Source organism: Artibeus jamaicensis, unplaced genomic scaffold, assembly GCF_021234435.1.
Source record: "Artibeus jamaicensis isolate MK-2021 breed Jamaican fruit bat unplaced genomic scaffold, CSHL_Jam_final contig_729, whole genome shotgun sequence".
In the NCBI taxonomy this organism is placed as follows: domain Eukaryota; kingdom Metazoa; phylum Chordata; class Mammalia; order Chiroptera; family Phyllostomidae; genus Artibeus; species Artibeus jamaicensis.
Window position 1 is genome coordinate 203,032 of NW_026521939.1, and position 22,803 is coordinate 225,834.

Sequence of the window (22,803 nt, forward strand, 5' to 3'; positions counted from 1 at the left end):
ACGAGGAGTGAACCAGTAAACATTCTATGTACACAGATGACATACTGACTCATGAAGTTAAGAGCTAGTCACTGAGCACGTATCTACATACTAGGCACTGCGTCAGCCCCTTGATATGTTATATTTAAACTTTATAAGGTCTATACAAGGTAGGTAGCATTATCCCTAGTTTTCATGGAAGAAAAGTAAGTCTCAGAGGGTTAAGTAACTTGGCCAGTTACCATAAAAGTAGAGCTTCAGTTAGTACCCAGGCCTGTCTGATTCAAGTGTGACTACTATTTCCACCAATATGTGTGTCTTCCCTCTGAAAAATGACCTCTCGATTTGACATGGATATTCTGTTTGTTCCCAGAATGTAATAAATTGATTCTTCACCAACCTGAGCTTGGTTTCAAAGCTCCAGTGGGAACCCTGAAGCCCAAAACTTCCTCCACTAAAGCCTCAAGACCCTATCGTTCTCTTCTAGTTTTTCCTATATTAACTCATTTAATCCTGACAATATAAGAACCATTATTTTCTATGCTTTACAGATGAAGAAACTTAGGTTTAAAGAGGGTAACCTGCTGAAAATCATATAACTAGTAAGATGCAGAACTTGGTTTCAAGCTCCAGCAGTCTGGCTCCCAGATTCATGCTCTTAACTACTGTGATATGAGCTAAAAACGCAGAGAATTTGAGTTATGATAAAGATGACAGAGTAGGTTAATGTGATACTGGCATCCTCCCACAACCACATCAAAATTACAACTGAATTACAGAACAAACATTATTGAGATCTGCCTGAAATCTAGCCGAGCAGTAGTCCTATAACTATGGATATACAGAAACAACTTTGAGACTGGTAAAAGGAGCGGAGAAGCAGAACAGGCTGGACCCACACTTGTATGTGGTAGTTAAAAAGTCAGGAAGCATATATTGGCTGCAGAGGTCCCTCCTAAGGAGTGAAGAGTCTCAGGCACACACCAGGCCCCCCAGCCCAGGGTTCCAGTGCCAGGAAGAGAAGTCCCCATGATTTCTGGCTAAGAAAACCAATGGGGTCTGTGACTGAATTAGACAAAGCGCTTCTGGAGTCAAAGGGCTTTAAGAAATCTTCCTCTTAAAGGGCCCAAGCACAGACTTAGTTGCTAATGGGCTTACTCTGAGCTCTAGTGTTTGGGCACCAGCTGGAAAGTTGCTAGGGACACCTGGGAAGAAACTGAATGGTCCAGATTTGGGGTGACGGCTGGTGGGGCAGCTTTCTGCCAGACAGCATTGCTGGCTGAAGCCTTTGTTCCTATGCTGAACCGTCCTCCTACAGAGTGAGCAAGTGGGTGCCATATCTGAGTCTCCATCAACCTGGCTAATACCTTTCACTTTGCCCTGGTAACTCACTGAGACCCTGCATATCCCAACATTCAGGCCCACCCAAGTCAATTACAGTGGCTTTTCCAAACAAATGGCCTATCCTGGCTCATGATTTGGAATTTCCTAAATTCTGTCAAAGATTCACAAACTCCAGACAAGCAATATCTGGCCTCAGTATGCCCCATACTTCTTCCTAAATGACCCTAGGTCAGGCAGTAGTGTCGGCCAGACTCAGTTTGCAACTTGACCTCTCCAGGGCACCTCCATGCCCAGCACAAGTAGCAACCACATGCATATCACTTTGTAGCTCATGCTGGATACAGTTGGCAGCTGGCCCCACTTCATAGGAGGCCCCAAAGCCAGCCCATTCCTTTACCAGCTTTAGATCCTTCCTGGAGCACCACTCAACCACCTTCACAAGTGACACACTCAAAGGGAGAACTCAGGGGGCACCCAAGTCCTGCTGAAGGGAATCCGCCTCTGTGGCATCAGTTCCTGCATAGCAGCTCTTCTGCTGTAGTCACAGCCAGTCTTCATAGCTTATCAGCCTGGGGGTCACTCCCTCCCATTGACTTGTCAACAGCAATCAAGATTCAACTACAATTGGAGTGTGAACACAGGCTGCCCAGCTCAAGTGACTGGGGAAGCTGCACCACTGGGTTCTACAGGACACCTAATACATAAGGCAGCTCTACCAAAACCAGGAGACATAGCAGCTCTATCTAATACATAAAAACAGACTCAGAGAGGCAGTCAAAATGTGAAGACATAGAAACACGTCCCAAATGAAAGATTAGGAGAAAGATCCAGAAAAACAACTAGATGACATGGAGGCAAGCAAACAACCAGATACAGATTTCAAAACAAGGGTGATAATAATGCACCAGAAACTTAGCAAGAAATTCAACAAGATTTAAAAAAAAAAGATATAGAAAACATAAAAAAGAACCAGTCAGAAATAAAGAATACAGTAACTGAAATGAAGAATATACTAGAAGGAATCAACATCACATTAGATGAAGCAGAAGATGAAGTCAGTGATTTGAAACACAAGGTAGCAGAAAACCCCAATCAGAGCAGCAAAAAGAATTTTTAAAAATGTGGATAGTTTAAGGGGGTCTTTGGGACAGCATCAAGCATAATGACACCACATCATAGGGATAAGAGGAGAAGAGAGAGAGCAAAGGATTAAAAACCTATTGAAAGAAATAGTGACTGAAAACTTTCCTAACTTGGTGACGGAAAAAGACATACAAGTTCAGAAAGCACAGAGCATCCCAAACAAGATGAATCCAAAGAGGCCCACATTAAGACACATCATAATTAAAATGTCGAAAGACAAAGAGAGAATCTTAAAGAAGCAAGAAAAAAGTAGTTATCTACAAAGGAGCTCCCATAAGATGGTCAGCTGAATTCTCAACAGAAATTTTGCAGTCCAGAAGGGATTAGCAAGAAATATTTGAAGTGATGAAAAGCAAGGATCTTCCCTGGCCAGGTAGCTCAGTTGACTAGTGCATTGCCCCAGTACACTAAGGTTGCAGGTTTGGTTCTTGGTCAGGGCACGTACAAGGAGCAACCAATGAATCGATGAGTAAGTGGAGCAGCAACTTGATGTCTTTCTTTCTTTCTCTATTTCTCCTTCCTTCCTCTCTCTTCTTCCTTTCTCTCTCTCTCTCTCTCTCTCTCTCTCTCTCTCTCACATCAATTTTAAAAAAGAAAAGAAAAAATAAAAACAAGGACCTACAACAAATACTACTGTGACCAGCAAGGCTATCATTTAGAATCAGAGGACAGAAAAAGAGCTTTCCAGACAAGAAAAAACTAAAGAAGTTCATCACCACCAAATCAGTATTATAAGAAATGTTAAAGGGTTTCTTTCTAAGAAGAAGAAGATTAAAAATATGAATAATGAAATGGCAATAAATGCATATCTATCAAAAAACACAAATAGATTAAATGCTCCCATCAAAAGACATACGATGGTTGAATGGATAACAAAATAAGACCCTTATATGTGCTGTTTACAAGTGATTCACTTTAGATTGAGGCTACACACAGACTGAAAGTAAACAGATGGAAAAGGATCTTTCATGAAAATGAGGGTGAAGGAAAGCTGGGTTAGCCATATTTGTAAGGACAAAATAGACTTTAAAACAAAGGCTATAACAAGAGACAAAGAGGGACCCAGAAATTCTATTAATGTGAGAGACAAACATCACTCAGTTACCTCTTGTACATGCCCTGGCAGGGAACTGAACCTGCAACCCAAGCACATGCCCTGACCAGAAATCGAACCAGTGACCTTGTGCTTCATGGCACGATGCCCAGCCAACTGAGCCACAATGGTCAGGGTTAAGGGCAGAGGTCTTTGTCTGCTTTATTAACTACTGTATCATTATCTAGAACGGGACCTGACCACAGAGTGGGTACCCAGTAAGTACAGTTCGAGTGAATTATTGAATAGGCACTAAAAAAAAATAACTATTAGTACCTTTGCAAAAATAATAGGCCCATAGCAAATATCTTTTCCCAAATAAAAAAAAAAAAAAAGAAAGTCCTCCTCACAGAGATTAGGGGCTTTTTTTCCACCATCCCAGACCAAAAGCAAAAACTCAGAAAAGTTTTACCTTGGCATTCGCTCTCTCTGCCTTGAGAGAGGTGTACCTCTCTCAAGTCCTCTACTTTCCTGAAAATGTCAATGCCCATGAAATGGCCATGCAGTTTCCCTGACTCATCATCCTATATCTTCCTCAACTCTGATGACCTTTGCTTCCATTCCACATAAGCTGCACACATGAGTGGCCCTTGTGATTCTTTCAAAGGGCCAGATTTCTGAAATCTTAGACTCTAATCTTCCACTCTTTGTATTTACCCTCTACAGAAGATTGCACTTTCCGAGCTAGCTGCAATGAGCTCTCCCATTCCCTATGTTCTTTTCAATTGTGAAGTTGGTCCCTGCTCCCATGGAGAGGTTGAGCTTACGTTCCTTCCCCTTGAATCCATGAGGGGCTCTGACTGTGGCAGCAATGATGCTCTGTGCCTTCTGAGGCTGGATCATAAAAGGTGATATCACTCCTTGGGATATTTGCTTTTTGCACCCAGCTGCTGTGCTATGAGGAAGCCTAAGCCACATGAAGAGGCTGCATGTAGATCTGCCAGCCAATAGCCTCAGGTCTCAGCGGACAGCCAACATCACTTGCTAGGCATGGGACAGAAGAAGGCTTTGAGGTAACTCCAGCCCCAGCCTTGGTAAGAGCATGAGAGACCTGAGTGAAAACCACATAGTCGAATCCAATCAACTCCCAGAAACAAACAAACAAACAAAAAATGTTGTTTTAAGCTTCTAAAGTTTTATTCAGCAAGAGTTAGCTAAAACACCCCCTTTCAACTCTCTGGTTCTCTTACTCGGCAAACCTAGTCTCTGCCTGGAAGCCAGCTGTGTCCTAATCAATATTTTCTCCACGGCCCCAGCAGGTGACAGGTTGGGGTATCTCAGTGTTTTTTATGGCTATTTCCAGACTATTTGTCATCCTGCTGGGCTAAACCAAATGTCTCTGTATCACCTGCATTCTATCACCTTGAATACTCAGTTTATGTGACTGCAGCATAAAGTTTATGGAGTTCCCTCCCTATAATTTCTAAGGTTCTTTATGGAGGCTCATACGCCACCCATACAGAGGTGAGTTAACTCGCTCATGGTTTACACTACAGGCAGCAGTGAAGCCAAATACCAGCTATTCCTAGCTTTCTCTACACACCGCACTTTCTTTTCTTACATATATTTTCCTTACAGTATAAAGCCAAGAATACTTTTGAGCTAATCAATGTGAATGCTTTCTGTTTAAAGTAAAACATAATAAATAAATCCCTGCCAAGACACTGAATTCCTAGGGGGATTATATGTTAAAAACAGTTGTGTTCAAATATAAGTCCTATGAATGTTTATCATTTTGTTTATTGTAAAACTTCCTAAAGACTTCCGAAGACATAATAATATGAACTCCTCAACAACTTACAGGAGGCTCAAGAACAAATTATTCAAAAATAATTGACAAAAGGCTTTACCTTCCTTCCTAATTGAGTGGTGACCTTTTCTTGCTGGTATAAAAAATATTTTGTAGAAGAGGCCTCTGTATGTTAGGACCAAGGCCTCTTCTAGTGGCCTTTTGGCCACAAGTTGTACACAGCACAAGCTAAGCCTGATCTTTTACATGAGAAATACACTTCACACAAGCATATTGCATAAAGGTACATTTTGAGCATCACAGGAATTGGTCCAGACTGAGGGCAGAGAGGCAGTTACTGTGTTGGTTTTGAAGCAGGATTGGAAGTACAGCTCTACCTCCTTACTGGCTGCATTTGCCTGGAAAAATATTATCCTCCCTCTGCTTCAGTGTCTTCATTTATAAAATGGGGACAGCAATAGGACCTCTCTGAGAGGATTTGGGGAGGATTAAATACGTGGTGCCTGGCACATAGTAAGTGCCCAATAAATGCTAACAATTGTTATCTTAATCTTTGGTTCTATGGGTAAAAGAAAAATGTAGCCTTCAGTGAAAAGTAAATCCTTCCAGAAGCAATGGCTTAAAATAAACTGCTGTTTGAAAACCAAAAAAAAGTCTACAGCCATACCACCCTGAATGTGCCCAATCTCGTCTGAAAACTGAAATGATCATATTAGGTAAATGGTATCTCAAACTTAATTTTGGATCTATATTCCAGGACCTCCATGAAACACATTAATTTGTGTATTTACTTAGAAGAACATTTAACAGCTAATTTAAAATGTAGACCCCAACAACTTATAGGTACAAAAAAGATCACATTAAAGTTATAACTGAATCTTGTGAATTTTAAACACCAGATAATTATGCAAGATCACTTTCCTTCCTCAGGTATATTGGGAGATTCCCCCCCAAAAAGTGTGTTCATGTGTGTATATCCTTTGGTTCACCAGACTGATGGTTCAAATCTCAGCTCTACCACATAAAAGCTATGGGCAAGTTACCTGTCACTTATCTATTGCCGCATTACAAGTTACTCCAAAACTTAGTGGCTTAAAACAGCAATAATTATTTTATTATTTCTCACAGTTACTGTGGGTTGGAAGTTTAGGAAGAACTTGGTTGTCTCAGTGTGTCTCATGTAATTGAAATCAGACAGCAATTGGAATGGGAACAGCATCGTGATGGAGCAGCTGGGCTGACTGGGTACACCCCTCTCCCTCTTTGTATATTTTCAGGACCTGTCTGTGTGATTATCCCATGTGAGTTAGTTCGAGCTCCCTCACAGCGTGGCAGCCTCAGGGCTCCAGGAAAAGTATTCCAGTAAACAAGATGAAGGGTGCATTCCCATTCCGACCTAGTCTTGAAGTCTTATTACCTCATTTCTGCTGTATTCTATAGGTTACAAGAGAGTCAGAAGCCTGCACAGATTCAAGTGGAGAGGAGTAGGCCCATCTCTCAAGGTTGGAGGATCAAACTCACATGCAGAATAACATGTGGATTAGGAGGCATGGCAGCCGTCTTTGGAAAATGCAGTCTGCCACATTACAACCTTTGCAAAATTAAGTTTCTCATCTGTAATAGGAGGATGATAATAATATCTATCTAATAGGGCTGTAGTGAGAATTAAGTGAATAAACACATGGAAAGCACTTAGCATAGTGCATGCTCCATAAATACTATCTGTTATTTTCACCATTATCATCATCAACCTTTGTATTGCTCACTTAACCAAGACTGTGCAGTCATGGTCCCCACAGGTTCTTTGAAATGTCTCTCTGAACCCAAGTACACCACTGCCTTTAACCTCTATTTCCCTGAATCACTGTCATTATCTGTAAATCTTCCACCATTGCTAGTGTCCCTGCTGGCTGAGCCCAGATTCTGTAGCTGCTGGTCCCCACAGCTTCTCAGAGATGCCAGTGAGTAGATCCCACACTGGCAACCCACTGCTGCCGTTTGCCTCAGCATCGTTACTGCTACCAAGCCCAGACTCCAGCAGGCAAACCGACATGTCCACAGAGCAGCCACCTCTGAGCTGACCTTCCCCCATATCCTGCTATTACTTCATCCCAGAGGATCAAAGGCCCACTGGTTCCACCAGCCATGAAGCAGGTATAACAATCAAACAAATAAGCAAACAACTCCCTCCCTCAATACTGCGCTTAGTTGTGGAGGTTGTTGTCTAGGCCCCAAAATGGTAAATTGTGTAGTAAAATCATTTTCTCAACTGTTTCTCTTCTGGGGCAAAGATCCCTGGTAGGTTCCACAGTCTGCTTCCACTGGGTCCTAGAAAAATCCTTCCTATACATTCACACAGTTCTAAATGGTGGCCAGGGTTGAAGCTGGTTTTCCCTCAGAAGGTCCCTCATTTGGGTCCGTAGATGCAGATGGATACTTAAGAAGAAGGGAGCCATTTAGGACAGATATTGAACATATTTAAGTCCCAGCTCCTGCCTGCCGGGATGCCCTACCTCACCTACCAGAACCTCTGTAATCAGTTCCCTGTTCAGGAAGTGACCATATATTTGGGAGAGGGTTTTCATGATTTCCTTGACTGCTAATGCGGTAGGCAAACTGTTACCCTGAACAGGCGAGATGGCCCCCCCAGGACCAGAATTCAGTAGATGTTTTGAAGGAGGAAAAGAGGGTCATAAAGAGCTAGTTCACCCAGAGTCCACTCTGACCCTGGCGAAAGAGAGACCACAGCTGGAGGCTGAAGGTGCAGTTGTCACAAGTACTTCATTGGCCACGGGGGTCCACACCATGCACCTTAACACACAAGTGTCAATGTGGTTCAAAGGTGGCTGGGGGACTCAGAATATCAGCAGCATCGGGAATCTAGCTCCCATGCAGTGGACATTTGGTTCTCTTCTAGGTTCACAGGATCTAAATCTCTCCTACATTTGATCAATCTCCACCTAAGGAGACAGAGTCCACCTCCCATGGAAAGAGCTGAAAACATCAGACACTTGCTTTTCCTAGCACTGCTGGAGTTAGAATGTGGGGAGACCCACAGGCCTTGTGTTAGGGAGGGTAGACACAGTGGCAGGATCTATGTCTAGTTTCTGAAGGTGACAGCAACAGGATTCTGGTGCCAGAGGGAAAAGGCCGGGTGTCCATAGGGGATCAGGGAGAGGTGTCTTTACCAGAGCAGCTCCCGGATGGGATCTGGGCCTTCGTTGCTGTTTATAAAGCTTACATCATGTTTTACCTGACATCCAGGAATTTTGCAAACTATCCAATATTCTCTTAATAAATTCTTTTTCTTTATAAATTAAGCCAGAGTTGATTGTGATGCTTGCCCATAGGACCTTTACTAATACTAACACTTTGAGCGGTTTTTAACTCCAGAAGTTTCAGAGCACAGTGCCCTCAGCAGGGAGGGACACCAGTATCCACAAGAATGCTGCTATCCCAGCAGGGCTAAGACCTGCCAAGGGGCTATGGATGTCAACCAAAAAGGCCAGAGCAGTGGGAAGAACATGACAGGTTTTCTAGGGTAGCAAACCTGCTAGTTCTCAGGAACCCCAGTAGAAGACTCTCTTTAAGGGTGGAAGATCCTACAATAGCCAGGTGAGGGTGAGATCCAGAGGCATTTGGGATCTTCATGAATATTGACATGACCTTCCATTTACTCACAACCTGATTTAGCCCCAGGAAGCCTGTTGCTCCACAGCAACCCTCACCACATACCAGAGAACCTGCTGAACTGGCTCTGGTCACTGACTGTAACCTCACAATGAGGGCCTCAAGGCTTATTAGGATGCCTGGGGCTGAGAGAGGAAGAATTCTGGAATTTGTTGTGTGTTTAAATTTGTAATTAAGGACTCTCAATCTTTTAAAAAAAAACTTTATTTATCGATTTTTAGTGAGAGATGAAAGCAGAAAGAAAGAGAGAAAAGTTGACTTATTGTTCCACTCACTTATGCATTCATTGGTTGATTCTTGCATGTGCTCTGGTCAGAGATCAAACCAGCCACCTTGGCCCTTTGGGTAACATCCCAACCAACCTTGCCAGAGCCAATCATTTTTTTAAAAGCTCTTTTAATGCCTTTACCTATAGCAGGTGATATAAAAGAAAAAGGCCTTGTAAATCCAGCCACCCACAAGATACCTGAATTCCTGAAATAACCCCCTACCAAGTGCCTTTTCATTCTATCTGCACAATGAAGTGGGTAGAAATGTTATCCTAGGTATATGGGGCCAGACAACATCAGCCGATACCATTCACCCATGCCCATGCAGGCACCCCGTAACCTATGAAAATGGTAAAAAAAAAAAAAAAAAGCCAGAAGATTCCATTCTCTTTAAACAATGGTTAACTGCTTTGATGAAAACTGAAAAGTGAATTGTAAATAAAGATTTGGTCTAATTTCTTTTACTTTTTACTTTTTTATTTTAATTGTTGTTCAAGTACAGTTTTCTACCTTTTACTCCCATCCCAGCCAGCCCTCCAGCCCTCCCCACCTCCCTCCCACTTCCACGTACACCTCCCCCTTGTTTTTGTCCATGTGTCCTTTATGCTTGTTCCTGTAAACCTTTCCCTTTTCCCCTGAAATTCCCTCCCCTCTCCCCTCTGGTCACTGTCAGCCTGTTCTCTATATCAGTGTCTTTGGTTATATTTTGCTTGTTTGTTCCAATTTTTAAAGTACACCAAAATATGTGGAATGTTTCTGCAATTATTAGTCCACACTCATTTTGACAAATAAAACACCAAAGAGCTCCCCGAAGAGATAGACAAATCAAGTTCTAAAGAAAAAAGTAGTGGGAGTGTCTAGTATAACCAAAACCAGAGATCAGTTAAAAGTTCAGCAGTTAAAAATTCCTGAACCAAGAAAAATGGTCTAAAAGAAAAGGAAGGCCCTAGTGCTTTACTCCTTTAACATTAGGATATTTTTCACATGCAATTCCATAAGAATTTGGTAAGAAATATGAACTGTGGCCTGGTGGCTGACAGTAAGCATTTCAGAGTTCACAGCACACTCTCTGCCAGACTGTTGTAGCCAAAGTTGTGGAATCATGCTTGACCACTCCCTTATTCACAAGACTTGGCTCAAATGGCTGTTTATAAAAGTCAACTCTAGCCTCAAAAGACAAAAGATTGTAGAATTGTAAAAGGTAATTTAGGCTATAAAAGAAGAAAGGAAAGAAGAAAGGAAGGAAGGGAGGACCCTGTTTCTCAAATAGTCCCCTCTCATTTGGGGTGATTACAAGATTATAGACATTTTTCTTTAAGGTCTACCCTGAGGACTGCAGAACTATTTTGGGTGTGTGCTTATTGGAAAACAAATCTTATCAATTAACTCATAGAACAGTCAAGATGAAAGGATCTTAGGGAACATATGTTCCCCAATTTTAAAAATGAGGAAATTAGGTTCAAAGAAGCTAAGTAACTCACCAATTAGAGAAGAGCAACTCTTAGGCCAGCCAGTCCCACAAGGGAGCCAATATGGAACAACTTAAGCAACACAGTAATGTCTCTACTTCAGGGAACAACCAGTTTGTCCTTTGCATTTTGCACCCTCTCCAGCAAGAAGTATTTCCCAACTTTGTGTTTGTGCAAACTCTTGAGCAGTGCAAACTCCTGAACTAAGAGACACTCATTCCACATTATTGCAATTGAGGGCAAAGGCTGGGATGATGTGGCCTTGCTCCAAACTCCTTTCCTAAATGCATAAAGTGAAAGAAAAAGTTACTTTATTTTCCTAGTTAGTTGAGTACAGACAAGGCTCATCAAGTAGGAATAAAAGAAAAGTAAAGTAAAAGAAAAGCCTTCAAACCTGAGGAAAGTATTGACTGATTATTACTCTGTATAAGACTTCACAACTGGCCAAATGGCAGGGAATACACCCAAGCACATATCTGATGTTAATGCCTGCTTTTCTATATGTTTTCCTTCAGCCCAAATGAAACTTAACTTTTAGTTCCAGATGTAAAATAAAAAACATGGAAATGCAATTTCAAAAACACCAGAGTGAAAGGAGAAAAGTTGTACCTAGAGATATTCAATGCAATTGTATATTGAGAGACAAGGAAAGGAGAACATGAAGGGTGAAGAGAGGGCCATGTTGAGAGTTGAGCAGGTATTTTTACCAGAAATGGTGCTTATTGGACTCTCCTCCATTAAAATAGTGTCCTGGAAACAAGCTTAATATTTATTCCCTATGGTTACCGAAACACAAAAAGGAGCGGGGTGGGTGGGGGGGAGTGAGAGAAAGATAGAAGAAGAGAGAAATAGAAGGAGGATTTGAGCAAAAACTGGGGAAATCCCCGAGAAAGTTAAGAGAAAGTCAAGCTCTTGCTTCACTGCTCTCCCTTCCAATTCTCTTTTGCTCAAGAAAGAATTCCAAATCCTATTTCAGCTCCCTCTCATATTTTAAATCCATGTCTCTTCCTTGCCTGATTAGTTAGGGAGGAAAGCCATGAGCTGATACAATCTGCTCTGGCACCACTTCCGGGATTTTCCTCATGGAAATACGACGCAAAGTTAGTCAATGCAAACATTCACTGCACTGCAGCCAAGGAAGCCTTTGTTCTGCTGAACCAGAATGAAGCTCAACTAAATATGCCAGGGAGCAACTTAAGCAAAATAGAAAGAAAAAATGATTTTCCACTTCTAGATATAGTAAAATGCATTAGCAATAGCTTTGGGGTCCAAGAAAATGCAACAAGTAACAAAAGATCATTTTCATGATGGCCTAATGAGAGTGTAGTTGAAGTAAGTTAATAATGAATCAAGTTTGACAAAGGTGCCTACCTACAGATTTTGTTTTTTTAAAATCTGTGTCCTCTCCTCTCCACTTTATTATGCTATGATTGACAAGGTCTGTACATATTTAATGTACAATGAATTAGAGATAAAACTGTGTCCTTTTGGGTAACATGGTAATTAAATGCTTACACATTTTCAATGTACAAGAATGCTACCTGGATCATTTGAAAGGCAGTGCACAATAATACTAGTACATGTCTAAATTTAGCTGTTTTGTAGAGAGCTCTATCTTTGACTAAAATAGTGAGTTTATCTCTCTCAGGTACTTGCTTCCAATGACCAAATTAAGAAAGAACAGTGGTCACACCAAAAAAAGGCCACGGTCACATGCAGTCTATTCATTGCACCAACTGCACCCAATGTGTGCCCAACAACAAGGCCATTAAGCAATTCATCATCCAGCCCTGGTCAGATAGCTCAGTTGATTGGAGTATTGTCTGTACACCAAAAGATTGCTGGTTCAATTCCTGGCCAGGGCACATATCTAGATAACAGGTTCAATTCCCCAGTTGAGGCACTGATGGCAGGCAACTAATTGATGTTTCTCTCTCGTCAATGATTCTCTCCCCATTCCTCTCTCTCTAAAATCAATAAACATATTTTTTAAAAAAAAAGGTTTCTCATTCAAAACATAGTAGAGGCCACAGCCATTAGGGACATTTCCAAAGCAAGTGTCCTTGACGCCTATGTGCTTCCCAAGCTGTATGTGAAACTACAGTACTGTGTGAGTTGTGCTGTTCACAGCAAGGTAGTCAGGAGTTGTTCTAATAAAGCCCAGAAGGACTGAACACTCCCCTCACTTAGACCTGTGAGTGTTGCCCCACAATCTCCACCAAAGCCCATGTGAGGAGACAAGTATTCAAGGACTGAAGAAAAGTTGTCCGGGAAAAAATAAAATGGAAATTGTACTTTAAAAAGTAGTGAGTTTAAAAGACTCCAATTAGAGCTATGGCAATGCACTAGGCCATAAATGGTCATAGCCAGATCAAGACAATGATGGTGGGAATGAAGGGGAGGAGAAGGCAGAAAGGAGAAACCGTTCAAAGATACAACCAAATAGGACTTGGAGATTATGTTGATGTGATGGCAAGGGTGAAGGGAAAACCAGTGAAGGCTCCCAGGTCCCCACTTGGTGTGCCAGTCACTGAGCTGGCAGATGAAGAGGGAGGAATGAATGCATGCTGTCATGCCACCGGTCAGCATGCTCTCACCAAGTGCCAGCAGAGGACCTCGTGTTTCCAGCTGGCTGCCAGATTGTGGGCCATCAGGCAATCACCCACCCTGACTGCCTGTCTTCACAACTGCAAAATGAAATTGTTGTAAGAATCCAATACCATCACAGTATTTAACAGTTGGTATAGATATTCAGAAGTCTTCAGACATGACTTCTGGCCAAGCCGGAGGTGTAGGTAGATACACTGTGCCTCCTCACAGAACCAAAAGAAGGACAACAAAACATTTAAAAACCAGAAACAACCAGAACAGCCAGAAATTTGAACTGTATGGAAGTCAAACAATCGAGGAATTAAAGAAAAAACATTCATCCACACTGGTAGGAAGGCAGAGAGAGGCAGCCAGTTGGAGAGGACTCCCAGCAAGGTGGTGGCTGGAGGACCAGGTGGTCCCACATGTGTGAGGATAAACTGGGAGGAACAACTGGGGAACGAGACAGACCACACAACCCCGAATTCCAGCACAAGGAAATAAAGCCTCAAAACCTCTGACAGTTTTCCTTTCCCAATAAAGGCCTTTAGTTGTATATTAGCTCCTTGGCTGTGCTGATGGCCTGAGGCCAGGGACCTCCTCAGCCCCTTTGGATTTGCCTCTGTCTTGAGTGTTTCCTCATGAAGTTCTTCTTTGGGAATTTCTGGTCCCTTGAACCATCTCATCTTTGTTTACCACTTCTAGGGGCAGAGCCGGGGCTGTCAGGTAGCTTGTGGACTCCCCAACCAGCCTCTGCTCACCATCTAAAAATCCTTTCACTCACACATCATTCTCCAGTACTAGAGGCTTCTGTTTTGCTGTTCTTAGGTCTTTAGCTTCTAGGACCTCAGAGTCTCTGTCTCTGCAGCCAGTACAGCACAGAGCCCCAGAAGTGGAGGCTTTAGGCCTTAAAAGCTGGGACATCTGTTGGTGTGAGCAAGAAGCCTGGTATTCACTGGCTCCCCACTGTTTCAAGCTCTTTAAGTGAAGACTCAGCACTGGCACTTGGAGGACCCTTCAAGGCCATCTGGGGCAACTATCCAATGAACAGGCACTAAGAGGGGGCATTGCCTCACTGGAGGTTACACAGTGATTCAGAGAGCTGGCCCAGACTCAATGGACTCCTTTTCTAGACCTTTCTTAGTACCAGGCCTTTTCTGCCAGGTGTTTGAGGTCCTAAAGCTTATATTTCCTGGGCTCCCACAGTGTGCTTAGCACAGGGCTAGTGCCTTGAGGGAAGTGAGATAACTGGGTCGGTCCCCTCCCAGGAATTCAGTTACAGGGTATGAGTGGTGAGGAGGGAGGCAGACAGATATAATTGTATAGTCTGGACCTGACACTACCACCACCTCATCCCACTAGTGCTGCCCTAGGCCTCTCCTCACTTAGGCACTAGTTGATTCCTCCACTTTTCCACATTGGCTTTTCATCGGAATCTCATGGGGAGCTGTAAAATTACTCCTTAGGGAATCTGAATGATTGGTCTAGGTCAGGGGTATCAAACTCATTTTCACTGGGGTCCACATAAGCCTCATGGTCGCCTTCAAAGGGCCAAATGTCACTTTAATTCCTTAACAGTTAAGGAGTAGTACATTTACACAGTACTAAAATTATTTTGACCTTTTGAAGGGTCTAAAATAGCTGAGAGCATAGCTGATCATTTGTGTGACCAGGGCTCTGGTGGAGGTTCGTCAATTAAAGGAGAGCTGAGCACCAGAGCTGAGGGATACCTGGGAGCCCTGGGGTATGAGGAGCCAGGCCAGAAACTAGGGAAGATGAGTGGCGTGGGGTGGGATTACCTGATATTTTAGTGAGGTCTCCAACTTCTGTAGTAAACCCACTCTAGTGCTAAGCCAAACCAAGTTTTCATTTACTCCAAGATGCCTTTGTTTGCAAGATGGTTTACTTCATGTCATTAAGAAAACCCAATCTATATGTCATTGATTAAAAGTTGCATCCTGAGTTCAGAAATGCTCAAAAGTTGCTTCTGGCACTTGGCTGTTGTAAATTGTGCTGCTATGAACATTAGGGTGCATAGGTTCTTTTGGGTTGGTGTTTCAAAGACATTGAAATTGAGAACAGGCTGACAGTGACCAGAGAGAAGAGGGGAGGGGATTATAGGGGGAAAGGGTAAAGGGTTTGCAGGAACAATTATAAAGGACACATGGACAATAATAAGGGAGGGTGGAAATAGGGGAGGGATGTGGGGAGGGCTGGGGTGGTAGGGAGGGGTTGGGGGAAAAGGCAGAAAACTGTACTTGAACAACAATAAAAAATGTTTAAAAAATGTTCAAAAGTAAAAAGCAGGTTTCTTAAGACCAATGAAATAGAGTGTTCACCTTTATATTCCCCAGTGACTAAATCATGGGAGGTGCTTAGTGTTTGGTGAATAAATGGAAGCCAAGGAACAGCTCCCCTGGATGTCCCACAGGAGCCTGAGGCTCCACCTATCCAGAGATGACCTCTCCCTCCCCTCGCAGCCTTTTCCTGTGTTCACCTCCCAGATGACACTGTGTGGGCAGAATAATCACCCGCTAAAGATGTCCACATCTTCAACCTCAGAACCCATGAATATGTGACCTTACATGGCAAAAGGGGCTTTTGCAAAAATTATTAATGATTTTGAGATAAGGAGATTATCATGAATAATTGAGGTGGGCCCAATGGAATCACAGGCTCCTATAAAGTGGAAGAGGGAGTTGGGAGGGTCAAAGTGAGAGGCAGGTGGAGATGTTACACTGCTGCTGGCTTCGAAGATGGAAGGGTCATGTGCCAAGGAATGTAGTGTGGCCGGTAGGAGCTGGAATGGGCAAGAAAAAAGGATTTTATCCAGTCTCCACAAAGAAATGCAGCTCTATGGATAGGACTTTAGGTCAGTGAAAATAATTTTGGACTTCTGATAGCTACGTGTCTAAGATAATAAAATGTGCTGGTTTTAGCCATAAAATAAGAAATATATATATTTTAAAAACTAAAACATCTGACTGAAAAAACCTGTGGGGTTTGAGGTGGTGGGAGAAATTCCCAGCCTCACAAGAAAGTTCATTGGAGAAGACCCACGGGGTCCTAGAACATACACTAGCCCACCCACCTGGGAATCAGCACCAGAAGTGCCCAATTTGCTTGTGGGTAGTGGAGGAAGTGATTGAAAGTCAGCTGAGAGCTGAGCAAGAGGCATTGTTCCAGAGGCAATGCTTAGGTGCATTTTTTAACACAGCAACATGGGTCACCCTGTCCTGGCAAATACCTAAGGCTCTATCCTTACTACATAACAGGCTCGCCAAGACAAAAAAAAAAGTCCCAAATGAAAGAACAGATCAAAGCACCAGAAAAAACACAACTAAGTGATGAAGAGATAGCCAACCTATCAGATGCAGAGTTCAAAGCACAGTACAAAACACAGTTCAAACCAGGATGCTCACAGAAATATTTGAGTATTTGGATATTTGAATATTTGGTTGCAAAAAAGAGGAAGATTTGAAGACCATGAAAAGTGAAATAAAGGAAAATGTACAGGGAACCAACAGTGAAGGGAAGGAAACCAGGACTCAAATCAACAATTTGGAGCAGAAGGAAGAAATAAACATTCAACCAGAATAGAATGAAGAAACAAGAATTCAAAAAGTGAGAAGAGGCTTAGGAACCTCCATGGCAACTTTAAACATTCCAATATCCAAATCATAGAGGTGCAAGAAGGAGAAGAGGAAGAGCAAGAAATTGAAAACTTATTTGAACAAATAATAAAAGAGAATTTCCCCAATCTGGCAAAGGAAATAGACTTCCAGAAAATCCAGGAAGCACAGAGAGTCCCAAAGAAATTGGACCCAAGGAGGAACACACCAAGGCACATCATAATTACATTAGCCAAGATTAAAGTGAAGGAGAGAATCCTAGAAGCAGCAAGAGATAAGGGGACAGTCACCTACAAAGGAGTTCCCATCAGACTATCAGCTTCTTTCTTTCAGATAAGAAGGGGCTGGAAAGAAGTATTCCAAGTCATGAAAGGTAAGGACCTACATCCAAGGTTACTCTACCCAGCAAAGCTATCATTTAGAATAGAAAGACAGATAAAGAGCTTCCCAGATAAGGTAAAATTAAAGGAGTTCATCATCACCAAGCCCTTATTACATGAAAAATTAAAGGGATTCATCTAAGAAAAAGAAGATGAAAAATATGAACAGTAAAATGACAACAAACTCTCAACTATCAACAATCAAACCTAAAAAAACAAAAACTAAAACAAACGAAGCAAACAACTAGAATAAGAATATAACTACAGAAATGGAGATCACATGGAGGGTTATCAGTGAAGAGGAGAAGGGGCAAGAAACGGGGAGAAGGTACAGGGAACAAGAAGCAAAAATGGTAGGTACAAAATAGAGGGAGGTTAAGAATAGTATAGGAAATATAGAAGCCAAAGAACTTATATGTAAGGCCCATGGACATAAACTAAGGGGTCTGGGGTATGTGGGTGGGAGAATGGGGCAGGGGTGTAGGGGAATTAAGGGGGGAAATGGGACAACTGTAGTAGCATAATTGATAAAATATATTAGAAAAGAAGCCTTCGGACAATGCACATTGAATTAATTGTATAGCTAAACAATTGGATAAAGTTCGTGAACTCCATGAAGACAACAATTATGCTTTTTGGATATTCCATTCGGTAATTCTTCTTCTTCCCACTGTGCCACTTATCAAGCAGGCTGGGAGAGCAGTGCTGGGAGAGGAGGGGACTGAGGGGGTGGGCAGTTAGCAGAGGGACAGCCATGGTGACACCCTCTTCTGCTTTGCCACCTGTCTTGTTCATTGCTTTATATAATGCAATCATTAAGAAATGGTTTCCCAAGTATAAAATATTTGCTTCATTCAGTAATAGAAGAGACACTCAATGTTTGAATTTACTGGGAAGGGGAACAATTCAAATACCTTTGGAAATTTTTAAAAACATACATAATTTAAAGAAGCCAAAACCAAAAAGCTCAGTTAGAAATATTAGTAGAAGTAAAATTAATTTTAAGGGACTTAGTGAGTTTTTAAAAAATATTTTATTCAGCCCTGGCTGGTGTAGCTCAGTGGATTGAGCGCGGGCCTGCAAATCACACAATCGAGGTTCGATTCCCAGTGAGCGCACATGCCTGGGATGCAGGCCAGTTCCCAGCAGGGGACTCACGAGAGGCAACCATACATCGATATTTCTCTCCTTCCCCACCTCTCTAAAGATAAATAAATAAAAATAAAAAAAGAACGGTCATTCATTAAAAAAAGATTTTATTCATTTATTTTTAGAGAGAGGAAAGGGAAAGAGAAAAAGAGGGAGAGCAACATCAATCTGTTTGCCCCCACCTGGGGACTTGGCTTTGAAACTCAGGCAGGTGCCCTGACCAGGAATCCAACCCGTGACCTCTCATTTTGCAGGATGATGCCCAACCCGCTGAGCCACCCATTCAGGGATGGGACTTAGTGGTTTTATATAGGCAAGCCTGGTTGATTTTTTAGCCTTCTCCTTTCCCCATTTTTTTCTCCCTTTCAGAGTGTGGGTTTCATTTTTAAACGTGGGAAAAAAGGTGTTTGGGGAATTTTCATTATTTAGAAGCCCATTGTTGTTGAAGAGCCATTTTGAGTCACAAGTAAGACACATCTACCGTGAGCCTGTGACAATGATTTCTGTTTGTGTGACCACTTGAGCAATACACTCCATTATGTTTGCAATCGAATGGAGCAGACACATGAAGAGAGACAGACCACTGTCTCCAATAGCAAAGGAATGAACCAAGATGTTGATTTTGAGGGGCCAAGAATTCCTCAAGAAGCCTTCATAGCCAACACCACTGAGCCTCCACAGGCACTGAATGTGGGGATGAAAGGATCTGGAGCTTGGCCATATTCACCCAAAACTTGACCTGCAGTGATCAAAAGAAGTTGAAGCAACAGTTCCTCACCTGTTGTCCTCTTCCCTCTCTTACCCCTTCACATCTAGTTTCTTGATAAGCAAGTGAAACGTTCTTTAAAACAAAGATCAGTTACTCCTCAATTCCCAACCCTCCAGCAGTCTTCTACAGTTCTTAGAATAAAGACCAAAGATGTTTCTAAGAGCTCAGAAACCTCCCGACTGGCACCCATGTTCCCTCTTGACCTCATCTCTTGCCTCTCCTTTCTGCTCTAGCCATACTGACCTCCCTGTTACTTCTCAAACACACCAGGCACACTCCTTCCTCGGGGACTTTACACTTGATCTCTCTGCTACAATACTCCTGGACCTTCATTGGCTCTCTTTTTCATTTCATTTAAGTCTTTGCTCAAGTCACCTCCTCGGAGAGGCCATTTCATGTCAAACAGTCTCCTGTCACACTGTATCCCCTCCCTTTCCTTGCTCTATTTTTCTCCATAGACTTATGACATCCTAATATTACATTATATTTTAATGTTTATTGCTTGTTTATCCCTACCTTCTAAGAGAAGGAATCTTGTACTTCATGAGTGAATAAACAAATGAATGAGTGAATAAAGAGTGATGACAACTAACGAAAGGTTATTCACTTTTAATTAGTTCAGATTCCATAATAGAAAATGGCCTAAGGCAAGGGCACATCATGCTAGGATTTGGTTTTTATTTTATTTTAATTGTAACACTAAACTATTAAATGTCAATGGGTGACGTAATATCATTTATTTGAAAATCACTCTATGTATCAATTATCTATTGCTATGTAACAAACTACCCTAAGCTGAATGCTATAAAATAATAGCACTTGTATGCTTCTCACAATTTTGGAGGCTGACTGGACTCATTTAGATGGTACTTGCTCAAGGTCTCTTAAGTTTTCAATTACTCCCTATAAACAGTGACTGGGGCTGGAGTCATCTCAAGGTTCTCTCACTCAAACAACTGGTGGCTAATATGGGCTCTCTGCTGGGATCTCAGTGGGGCTGTCAGGTGCAACATTTACACATAACCTTTCAATGTGATCTGCACTCACTTAAGGAATGGCAAATGGGTTCCAAGAGCAACTATCCCAGGAAAGAGAGCCAGGTGAAGCCTATCACTTGTATGACCTAGCCTTGGAAGTCATGGGCATTCTATTCTTAGGAGCATGTGACGGGATGATGTCGTGGACGCCAGAGGTTGAGCTACAGACAGCGATTTTCAACCAGTATGCCATGAGAATTTTTAAAACATGCAATATCTGGACTTCTGGTCAAGATGGTGATGGAGGTATAACAGCTCACCTTCTCACACAATCACAACAAAATTACAACTAAAACATAGAATAACCATCACTCAGAAACATCAGAAATAGAGTTGAATGGAAGTCTGACAACTACAGAATTAAAGAAACCACATCCATTCAGAATGGTAGGAAGGGCACAGATGTGGAACAGACTGGTCTCTCACCCATGTGTGGTGGACAAAAATGTGAGAGGAATATATTAGAGATGAGGATTCCTAGTCCCATACCAGCCCCCCAGCCCAGGGTTCCAGTGCCAGGAGGATAAGTCCCCATAACTTCTGGCTACAAAATCCAGCAGGGATTGAGTCAGTGGAAGAAACTGCTAGAGCACCAAGCAGTTCCTCTTAAGGAACACACATGGACTCACCTATCTCTCAGCTCCAGCAATGGTGCAGTATCTTGAAAGGCAGCAGCAGCATACAGGGAGAAACTGAGGTGTATGGCATCAAGGAGAGCAGAGGCCACAGTCCCTTTTCTAAACCCTCCACCCACAGATCTGGCAAGCTGGTGCCATATCTGAGACTCCATCAACCTGGCTAACACTGTTTGCCCCCACTCTGGAGATCATCAGAGACTCTGCCACATCCTACCCAAGCTGCTTTTCCTTATGGGAAAATCACTTTATTTGAAAATCACTCTATGTATCAATTATCTATTGCTATGTAACAAACTACCCTAAGGCTATAAATATATGCTTCTCACATTTTGGACCTGGTGTTCTCTCCTGCTTGGTTCGTGCTTCACAACTTCCTAAATCCTCTCAAACAAACAACAGCTGGACTCAGTGAGCCCCGGGCCGGGCAATAGCAGCAGCTGGCCTACATTCACACTTGGCTTCCCCTGGGAATCTCCATACCCAGCACAAGTAGCAGGTATTTCAGACTGCTATATAGAACATGCAGGCAGAACACAGGTGGGGGGTTGACCTTGGCCTGCACCACCTGGGAAATCCCAAAGCCTGCACACCCAGTGGACAACTACAGACCACATTGGAGCTGCAATGCCCAGCCCCTGCACAGCTGATCCTCAATGGAAGGCACAGTTGGTGGTTACTAGTCACAGCCAGTCCTTGTACCTGACTGGCCTGGGTAAATTCTTGCCATTGATCTGCCAACGACAGCCAAGGGTCACTACAAGAGTAAGGCGTACTCAGCTCACATGAAGGATGCATCTTGACTACCTAGCTGGGGTGATAGATGAGTCTGTGCCACATCTTACAGGACACCTATTACTTTAGGCCACACCACCAAGACACAGAGTCAAGGCAGCTCTACCTAAAATATAGAAACAAACAAAAGGAGGCTGTCAAAATGAGGAGACAAACATGGCCCATTGAAAGCACAAATCAAACTCCAGAAACAGAGCTAACCAAAATGGAGATAAGCAATCTATTAGATGCAAAGTTTACAACACTGGTTATAAGGATGCTCAAGGAACTTAGTGAGGACCTCAGCAGCATAAAAAAAGATCAAGTCAGAAGTGAAGGATACACTAATTAATATAAAGGACAAGTTACAGAAAAATCACAGCAGAATGGATGAAGCTGAGAATCAAAGCAATGACATGGAACATAAGGAAACAAAAAAACACTCAATAAGAATAACGAGAAGAAAACAGAATTTAAAAAAAAGAGTATAGCAACAGCAGTCCGGCCAAGATGGAGGCATAGGCAGAAATGTTTTGCTTCCTCACACAACCAAAAGAAGGGTAACAACCAATTTAAAAACCAAACAACCAGAACTGCTGGAAAATTAAACTGCATGGTAGTCCAACAACCAAGAAATTAAAGAAACATTCATTGAGGTTTGTGCACCAAGACCAAAAAAAAAAAAAAAAGACCCAAATGAAAGAACAGATCAAAACTGCAGAAGAACTAAGTAATAAGGAGATAGGAAACCTATCTGAAGTAGAGTTTAAAACACTGGTAATCAGGATGCTCACATAATTGATTGAGTTCAGCTGTAAAATGAAGGGAGAAATGAAGGCTATGCAAAGTGAAATAAAGAAAAATATACAGGGAACCAACAGTGAAGAGAAGGAAACTGGGACTCAAATGAACAGTTTTGAAGAAAGGCAAGAAATAAACATCCTACTGAAACAGAATGAAGAAACAACAATTCAAAAAATGACGAAAGACTTAGGAACCTCTGGGACAACTTTCAATGTTCCAACATCTGAATCATAGAGGTGCAAGAAAGAGAAGAGGAAAAGCAAGAAATCAAAAACCTACTTGAAAAAATAATGAAGG

At 42.3% G+C, this 22,803-nt stretch overlaps 1 pseudogene; it reads left to right on the forward strand.

Moving 5' to 3' along the window:
- The first annotated feature begins 12,398 nt into the window (after nucleotides 1-12,398).
- Nucleotides 12,399-12,910, forward strand: LOC119055042 (40S ribosomal protein S26-like; annotated as a pseudogene).
- Nucleotides 12,911-22,803: the final 9,893 nt, after the last annotated feature.